At 38.3% G+C, this 9,088-nt stretch overlaps 1 pseudogene; it reads left to right on the top strand.

The window, feature by feature from the left end:
- Window positions 1-3,440: 3,440 nt before the first annotated feature.
- LOC139424269 (zinc finger protein 391-like) lies at window positions 3,441-8,994 on the top strand (annotated as a pseudogene).
- Window positions 8,995-9,088: the final 94 nt, after the last annotated feature.

The following is a 9,088-nucleotide window of genomic DNA, read 5'->3' as shown; positions in this document are numbered from 1 at the left end:
AATAGAGACAGTAGATCTAGCTGGTCTGTCATATTATAACAGAGACAGTAGATCTAGCTGGTCTGTCATATTATAACAGAGACAGTAGATCTAGCTGGTCTGACCATTTCATAATAAAAAAACTGTCAGACTGCAAGATCCCGTATTTAAGTTGAAGTTCATCATATGACAAGCGTAACGTTATGACTATAACTACTGTTCCCTGAAGGAGAGAAACTAGATACAACATACTTAATTTTAATAAATTCACGCCTGGAGGACTGGAGGACCCAGTTGATACAATGTTTCAAGATTGTTGTAGACAGGCCATGTGCAGAAAATGTGATTTATAGTATATTTTCTACCTGCAGGCTGCAATGTTTTTTTTGTTAGCTTTATGTAGGCAATTTTTACATAGTTGGCAATAGCAATAAAAGTTACTTTTAGATTTGTATAATTTTCATTTAGATAGAATGTAGATGAATCACAGACAATGATTTTGAGATACTATTATAAATTGAAACTATTCCACAAAAATGTGCATATGAAAATCCTAACTGGCACGCAGATCGGTAGAAATGGTAAGATAACTTGGCACTCCATCTGGAAAAGGTTGCCGATCTCTGGTGTAGCCCATTACGGGAAACCTCAGGAGCATAACGGCAGAATTTTCCTCCTTCTGGTTAGATTATCTTGATCTCTGGCTCCCTCAAGTAATTTGTGTGTCTTAATTATTTGATCAAACAGAGCAATTATGGTCCCCTTCTCATTTGCTTCTAACAGTACCAAAAATTAGAACAGGTCATGGTAGAAATAGTTTTAGTTACTCAGCTCCGTGGTCCTGGAATTCTCTCCTGAACATTTTAAAATGTGATGATCTAGTTTCGTTGGTGGAGTTTAAACCCGGATCAAACCCGGGTCTGTAGTGATGCCTCTAGCCCTTCGATGCAGTACCTTAGACCGCTGCACTACTTGGGTATAACCTTTTTTTTAACCAATTCTGATGGTTGTTAAAAGTGGGATTTTGACATTATTACCGTTATATCAACATACTTGACACTCCCAACTATCAATGTCTTTGGCACCGTAGACATCAAGTCACTTGACAATAATGTTTCATACAACGTTGCATTCCATGTTTGAAAGGTAATTTTCATTGAAGACAATCAAAGTTAACATTCCATCAGATTTAAACTCAAGGCTGAGTCTCAAATAGTCTCCTGTCCATTTTAACAGCCGGGCAATGGCACACATTATAGCAAATACATTTTGGGTCTGAATTAAAGGAGCTACAATTATAATTTAATTACATGTTTTAAATAAAATGTCCATAATATCTGCATTAATAGTGGAATGATCGTGTTTCACAATATTCCTAAACTTAAAAATATATTCTCGATCTTCTATTGTGTTGTTGACTGAATGTTTGTTCATGTGTAACTCTGTGTTGTTGTTTTTGTCGAACTGCTTTGCTTTATCTTGGCCAGGTCGCAGTTCTAAACTGCCTACCTGGTTAAATAAAGGAGAAAGAAATAACACATAATAATACATAAAAATGTAGGAGCAGAATAGACCTAGTCTGTTCATTATATACATGATGTATTGTTACACCATGTAGGAGCAGAATAGACCTAGTCTGTTCATTATATACATGATGTGTTGTTACACCATGTAGGAGCAGTATAGACCTAGTCTGTTCATTATATACATGATGTATTGTTACACCATGTAGGAGCAGAATAGACCTAGTCTGTTCATTATATACATGATGTGTTGTTACACCATGTAGGAGCAGTATAGACCTAGTCTGTTCATTATATACATCTACATGATGTATTGTTACACCATGTAGGAGCAGTATTGACCTAGTCTGTTCATTATATACATCTACATGATGTATTGTTACACCATGTAGGAGCAGTATAGACCTAGTCTGTTCATTATATACATGATGTATTGTTACACCATGTAGGAGCAGTATAGACCTAGTCTGTTCATTATATACATGATGTATTGTTACACCATGTAGGAGCAGTATAGACCTAGTCTGTTCATTATATACATCTACATGATGTATTGTTACACCATGTAGGAGCAGTATAGACCTAGTCTGTTCATTATATACATGATGTATTGTTACACCATGTAGGAGCAGTATAGACCTAGTCTGTTCATTATATACATCTACATGATGTATTGTTACACCATGTAGGAGCAGTATAGACCTAGTCTGTTCATTATATACATGATGTATTGTTACACCATGTAGGAGCAGTATAGACCTAGTCTGTTCATTATATACATGATGTATTGTTACACCATGTAGGAGCAGTATTGACCTAGTCTGTTCATTATATACATGATGTATTGTTACACCATGTAGGAGCAGAATAGACCTAGTCTGTTCATTATATACATCTACATGATGTATTGTTACACCATGTAGGAGCAGAATAGACCTAGTCTGTTCATTATATACATCTACATGATGTATTGTTACACCATGTAGGAGCAGTATAGACCTAGTCTGTTCATTATATACATCTACATGATGTATTGTTACACCATGTAGGAGCAGTATAGACCTAGTCTGTTCATTATATACATGATGTATTGTTACACCATGTAGGAGCAGTATAGACCTAGTCTGTTCATTATATACATCTACATGATGTATTGTTACACCATGTAGGAGCAGTATAGACCTAGTCTGTTCATTATATACATGATGTATTGTTACACCATGTAGGAGCAGTATAGACCTAGTCTGTTCATTATATACATGATGTATTGTTACACCATGTAGGAGCAGTATAGACCTAGTCTGTTCATTATATACACCTATATGATGTATTGTTACACCATGTAGGAGCAGTATAGACCTAGTCTGTTCATTATATACATCTACATGATGTATTGTTACACCATGTAGGAACAGTATAGACCTACAGTAGCTAGCTGCTAATTTAGATTTAGTATGACTTAATGAAACTGCCTTAAATATGCTGGTAAACATTTTTTTTATTTGCACTAATCAATCAACACATTCCTGTCTTTGTATGTCTCAATATAATAGTATTGTTTAATTAAATCCATTTAAAATAACCTTTGTCTGAAAATAAAATATGATCCTCAACTGCGTTTCCACTCCAGTCAGCAGGCGGCGATGTGCGTCTTTCAGGCGACGCTGCCAGCGTGACGTATAATCTAATGGACGGTTCTTCAGAAACAGCTCGTCAACCACCTCGGTAGCTTGCTAGCCAACATAGCCGAAAGATTCAAGATATTTATACGCTTTCGGTGTATATTAGCTGATGTGTTTTAGACACACTTCTGTTGTATCTACTTGTTAACCTATTTAATTTAATATTACGTTATTTTGTATTAGTCAGCTATAGTAGCTGTCTGGTTAAGTTAGCACTAGCCTAGTCGCTAATGATAGCTAGATAACATCCCCGACCATGAGCTCCCTAAACTTCTCCCCTCCTGTTAAAGAAGAGGAGATCTGCTGGACGGAGAAAGAAGCTCTGGGGCTGAACATTGTGGTGAAAGAGGAGAAGGAAGAGGATGTCACAGTTAAAAAACAAGAGGAGAAGAAGAGAAAGACGTTTCAGTGAAAGAAGAGGAAGATGCGTTCAGAGTGAAAGAGGGGGAGGATGTTAAAGTAAAAGAAGAGGAGGACAGGAAAGAGGATGTAGTTTTTGGAGTGAAGAAGGAAGGGGATATTACTGTCACATTGAAAGATGAAGAGGTGGAGATAGGAGATCTGATTAACACCAGTAAGTACTGTCTTCAATTTGTTTTTAACTTTGGATATTCGGAGTTGGCTCGTCAATACCTCTTCAACGGAGGGCCCTAGGACTGATGTCTAGAATCAGAGACGTAGAGAGCAAGCTACCCCTTGTTTTTTCCATTCCATTTCCAAAAAGTGACTTAACATATATATTTGAGAAGGGTCTATCTGCTGACTGCAGACTGGGGGGCACTGCATGTAGTGATTTTTACTACACACCGGGGCCCCCAATAGTGCCATGTGAGAGTTGGGTTGGCTACACCAAAGATTATGGATATACTGACAAGATGTCTCTCTGTCCTAACAAGGGGAGTCGTTGTCCACAAAGCGGCACTGTGGGTTCTCTAGCTTCCACCTATCCCTTCTTTGGATTGGTGGATACATCCTATTATTGTAATATATTATTTATATTCTATGAGGGTTGTTGACATCAACTGCCTGTATTCAATGGAGAGAGATGCTAAGCTACTAGCATGAATATGCATAGCGATCTGGAGACAACTCCTATAGTGCTTTTTATCAAAGTTGTCGGTATGTCACATAACAACTTAATCATTACGAAACTTCTGTTAGATCAAGTAATCCTCACGTAGCAAATAAGCCATTCATTTTGTTGTTGACCAAATTCAACTCTTTCCACATTGGGTTGATCATTGTTTCCACTTGGATACAACCTACTGTAACCTATTGGCATGAACTAGAGTGTTACAACCTACTGTAGCCTACTGGCATGGCCTAGAGTGTTACAACCTACTGTATCCTACTGGCATGGCCTAGAGAGTTGCAACCTACTGTAGCCTACTGGCATGACCTAGAGTTACAACCAACTGTAGCCTACTGGCATGACCTAGAGAGATACAACCTACTGTAGCCTACTGGCATGACCTAGAGAGATACAACCTACTGTAGCCTACTGGCATGACCTAGAGAGATACAACCTACTGTAGCCTACTGGCATGGCCTAGAGTTACAATCTACTGTAGCCTACTGGCATGGCCTAGAGAGATACAACCTACTGTAGCCTACTGGCATGAACTAGAGAGTTACAACCTACTGTAGCCTACTGGCATGGCCTAGAGAGTTACAACCTACTGTAGCCTACTGGCATGGCCTAGAGAGATACAACCTACTGTAGCCTACTGGCATGACCTAGAGAGTTACAAGTCCTACAGAAATGCAAGCATTTCTAAACCTTTTTCCTCACTTTTATGGGGTATTGTGATGTCATTATGAGGTATTGTCTGAAGATAAGATTTTAAAAATATATAATCCGTAAATCGGAATGGGAGTCGGTTGAAGCCTGGATAAAAGCATCGTTTGGCATAAGCCATTTCCAAGTGAAATATTTTGATTGATTAACAAAATGTGTCAAAAGGAAGGGGTCTGAATGCACTGTATGTTCTAGGGTGTCCCAGATAACAAAAACAGATAACAAAAAGTTATGGGTCCTACAGTCGGTCTATGTTATCGTTAGGTGAAGTTATGGGTCCTACAGTAGGTCTATGTTATTGTTAGGTGAAGTTATGGGTCCTACAGTAGGTCTATGTTATCGTTAGGTGAAGTTATGGGTCCTACAGTAGGTCTATGTTGTTGTTAGGTGAAGTTATGGGTCCTACAGTAGGTCTATGTTATTGTTAGGTGAAGTTATGGGTCCTACAGTAGGTCTATGTTATCGTTAGGTGAAGTTATGGGTCGTACAGTAGGTCTATGTTATTGTTAGGTGAAGTTATGGGTCCTACAGTAGGTCTATGTTATTGTTAGGTGAAGTTATGGGTCCTACAGTAGGTCTATGTTATCGTTAGGTGAAGTTATGGGTCCTACAGTAGGTCTATGTTATCGTTAGGTGAAGTTATGGGTCGTACAGTAGGTCTATGTTATTGTTAGGTGAAGTTATGGGTCCTACAGTAGGTCTATGTTATCGTTAGGTGAAGTTATGGGTCCTACAGTAGGTCTATGTTATTGTTAGGTGAAGTTATGGGTCCTACAGTAGGTCTATGTTATTGTTAGGTGAAGTTATGGGTCCTACAGTAGGTCTATGTTATCGTTAGGTGAAGTTATGGGTCCTACAGTAGGTCTATGTTATTGTTAGGTGAAGTTATGGGTCCTACAGTAGGTCTATGTTATCGTTAGGTGAAGTTATGGGTCCTACAGTAGGTCTATGTTATTGTTAGGTGAAGTTATGGCTGATGTTAAAGCCAAAGAGCATTTTACTGGTTAAGTGTTTTTTAAGTGTAAAGCAGTTGATTTGCGACAATAACACAAACATATTAACCAGGACATTCAAGCGAGCCTTACAATTATAATCCAAAAGTAATGTGAAATACACTCATACGCAACCTGTAAATGGAGGCTATTTTTGCTGTCAGCCTATGAGAACTCCGGTGGTGAATTACACACAGAGCTTAAAATTAGTTTCCTTGAGTAGCACTCCTGATCTTGCACTGATAGTGCGCTGTAATATTCAGAATACATTGTGAAAATAAAATCTTTGCTCACCATTTTTGCTCCATGCAAATATACTACATCCATAACTATCGGTTTCCTCATTACCAGATATACTACATCCATAACTAGTGGTTTCCTCATTATCAGATATACTACATCCATAACTAGTGGTTTCCTCATTACCAGATATACTACATCCATAACTAGTGGTTTCCTTATTACCAGATATACTACATCCATAACTAGTGGTTTCCTCATTACCATGGAGGAGTTAATCAAATTATGTGTGCATTGCCCTCGTGATGCAATTTTAGCAAACACAGAAAGGGGCCTGTATTGGAGACCAATAGTTGTCTGGCACACTGCTTAGGATTTCAACAACTTTAATAACTTATTTCTAGTTACTACTAATGTGAAAACAAGACTAAATATAACTATTGTTGCTATCTTGACTGTCTTAATTGTCAAATCATTTAACACGTCAATTGTTGTACAACTTCACAACTGCTCTGGGCATCACCTTTTACCTCAAAATAAACAGTGGATTTCTGATGGTTTGGGCCTTTAACCATCTGTCTGACGTTGTCATTCACACAGGAGAGAGATGTGACCATCGTGGATCCTCTGGGGAGCCTCAACAACCTCATGATGCTGACGAGGCAGAGAAGAGTCTCTCCAGATCAGAACTCCTCCAGAAACACCAGCAGAGACCCACCGGGAAGATATCTAACTGCTGCTCTGATTGTGGGTTATATTTCTCAATACCAAATTCACTAAAAGAACACCTGAGAATGCACATTGGAGGGAAATCTCACTGCTGCTCTGACTGTGGGAAGAGATTCAACTCTTCATCAGACCTTAAAATGCATCAACGAATTCACACAGGAGAGAAATCTTATAGCTGTGATCAATGTGGGAAGAGTTATACTACATCTAGCAATCTAACTATACACCAGAGAACACACAAAGGAGATAAACAATATAGCTGTGATCAATGTGGGAAGAGTTTTGGTGCATATCAATGTCTGACTAGACACCAGAGAACACACACAGGAGAGAAACCTTATAGCTGTGATCAATGTGGGAAGAGTTTTGGTGCATATCAATGTCTGACTTTACACCAGAGAACACACACAGGAGAGAAACCTTATAGTTGTACTCAATGTGGGAAGAGTTTTTCAAGATCTAGCTGTCTAACGAAACACCAGAGAACACACACAGGAGAGAAACCCCATAGCTGTAATCAATGTGTGAAGAGTTTCTCTACATCTAGCTATCTAAAGATACACCAGAGAACACACACAGGAGAGAAACCCTATAGCTGTAATCAATGTGGGAAGAGATACTATGATAAATGGTCTCTGATTAGACATCAGAAAATACATGGAGTTGTTTCATGATATCAATTAAATAATGTCACAATGTAGAATGTTTAAACATTGTAGTAGGAGTATTTTAATGATGTCACAATGTAGAATGTTGTAACATTGTAGTAGGAGTATTTTAATGATGTCACAATGTAGAATGTTGTAACATTGTAGTAGGAGTATTTTAATGATGTCACAATGTAGAATGTTGTAACATTGTAGTAGGAGTATTTTAATAATGTCACAATGTAGAAGCCTAAACGTTTCCCCCTGTTCTATTGATTTCAGCATGATCTGGATATTAGCCTCAGGGGAAAAATCCAGGCTCTGAATTGAAAGAGTACTATTTATGAGATTTAACAAAAAGAGCTGTGTTACACTTACCACGTTGGTGACCCACTTGAATCATAATGCAACACTTCAAAATGTAGCTAGCTGTTTGTTTTCTTCAAGTTATCCTCTAACCAGGGATGTACACATTATTCCCAGATTCTGTGTAGTTTTTGAGCTGTTCGTTTTAACAGGACGTGCAACCTCATCTCCCTCCTCTCGGCACAATTGATTTCAACATGATATTGATGAGTGATGACAAATAAGTGTTGTGTTCCTTTGTTTAGCGCCCCCTACATTTAAATGCATCACTGTTGCCCTGCTTTTAGAATATCAGGGTTCATTCTCAGATGTGCCAACCAAAATGTACTAGAGCATGACATTGGGGACTGGGCCCCGATCCAACAACATGACTATCTAGTGAACCCTGAAAAGAGAGAGAAGCTCCGCAGTGAGGTGGAAAGTTACTACGGATATTTAATTAGTTTCCTCTTGAAATCAGACATGTCTGTGGTAAGGACAACTTGGTTGCTGATTGTTTCAAGGGTGGGAAGTCAAAAATATGTGTTTTGCATTTAACCAGTGCATTACCATGGATCACAATTTATCTTGACATGTTTTTCCGTGTTGTAAATTAGTTTTATCTCTTATTCTTTTCTGTATTTTGTTGAAACTGCACTGTTGGTGAGGGGGTCGAAAAGTAAGCATTTCACTGTTGTATTCAGCGCATGTGATTTGATTTGAGTTTATTTTTGGGTTCCTTCCAAGGGGACGAGAGTTCTAGAAGCTTGTGAGTTTTAGGATTCTATTCAATGAAAAAAGAGAAAAGATATGATTGTATATTATTATTTAGAAATGCGTGTTTTTTTCTTGTTTTTAATTGTTGCCAGCCAGTAGACACCATGTTTATATTGATGAAAGTAAAGCATTGTAGTTGATTATAATGTGAAATGGAAGTTGTTTTCTTGTCAGTTGTTCAACTGAAATGTGTCTTCGGCACACTGATTGGTGTCACCTCGTTAGTCAGTATGTGTTACACCTGTGCTGGCTTGTCCATCTCGTTAGTGGGAAGGTGTTTCACCTGAGCTGGTCCAGGTTCTATTTAAGAGTGTCTGGCCTTGTGCTACAGTTGTATTGATAGATGTGGAGAGTCAACACCTTTAGTTGCTCCACC

The sequence above is a fragment of the Oncorhynchus clarkii genome, chromosome 13, assembly GCF_045791955.1.
Source record: "Oncorhynchus clarkii lewisi isolate Uvic-CL-2024 chromosome 13, UVic_Ocla_1.0, whole genome shotgun sequence".
Classification (NCBI taxonomy): Eukaryota; Metazoa; Chordata; class Actinopteri; order Salmoniformes; family Salmonidae; genus Oncorhynchus; species Oncorhynchus clarkii.
Note: the sequence above shows the minus strand (reverse complement) of the source record. Positions and strands in the feature narration are given on the sequence as shown.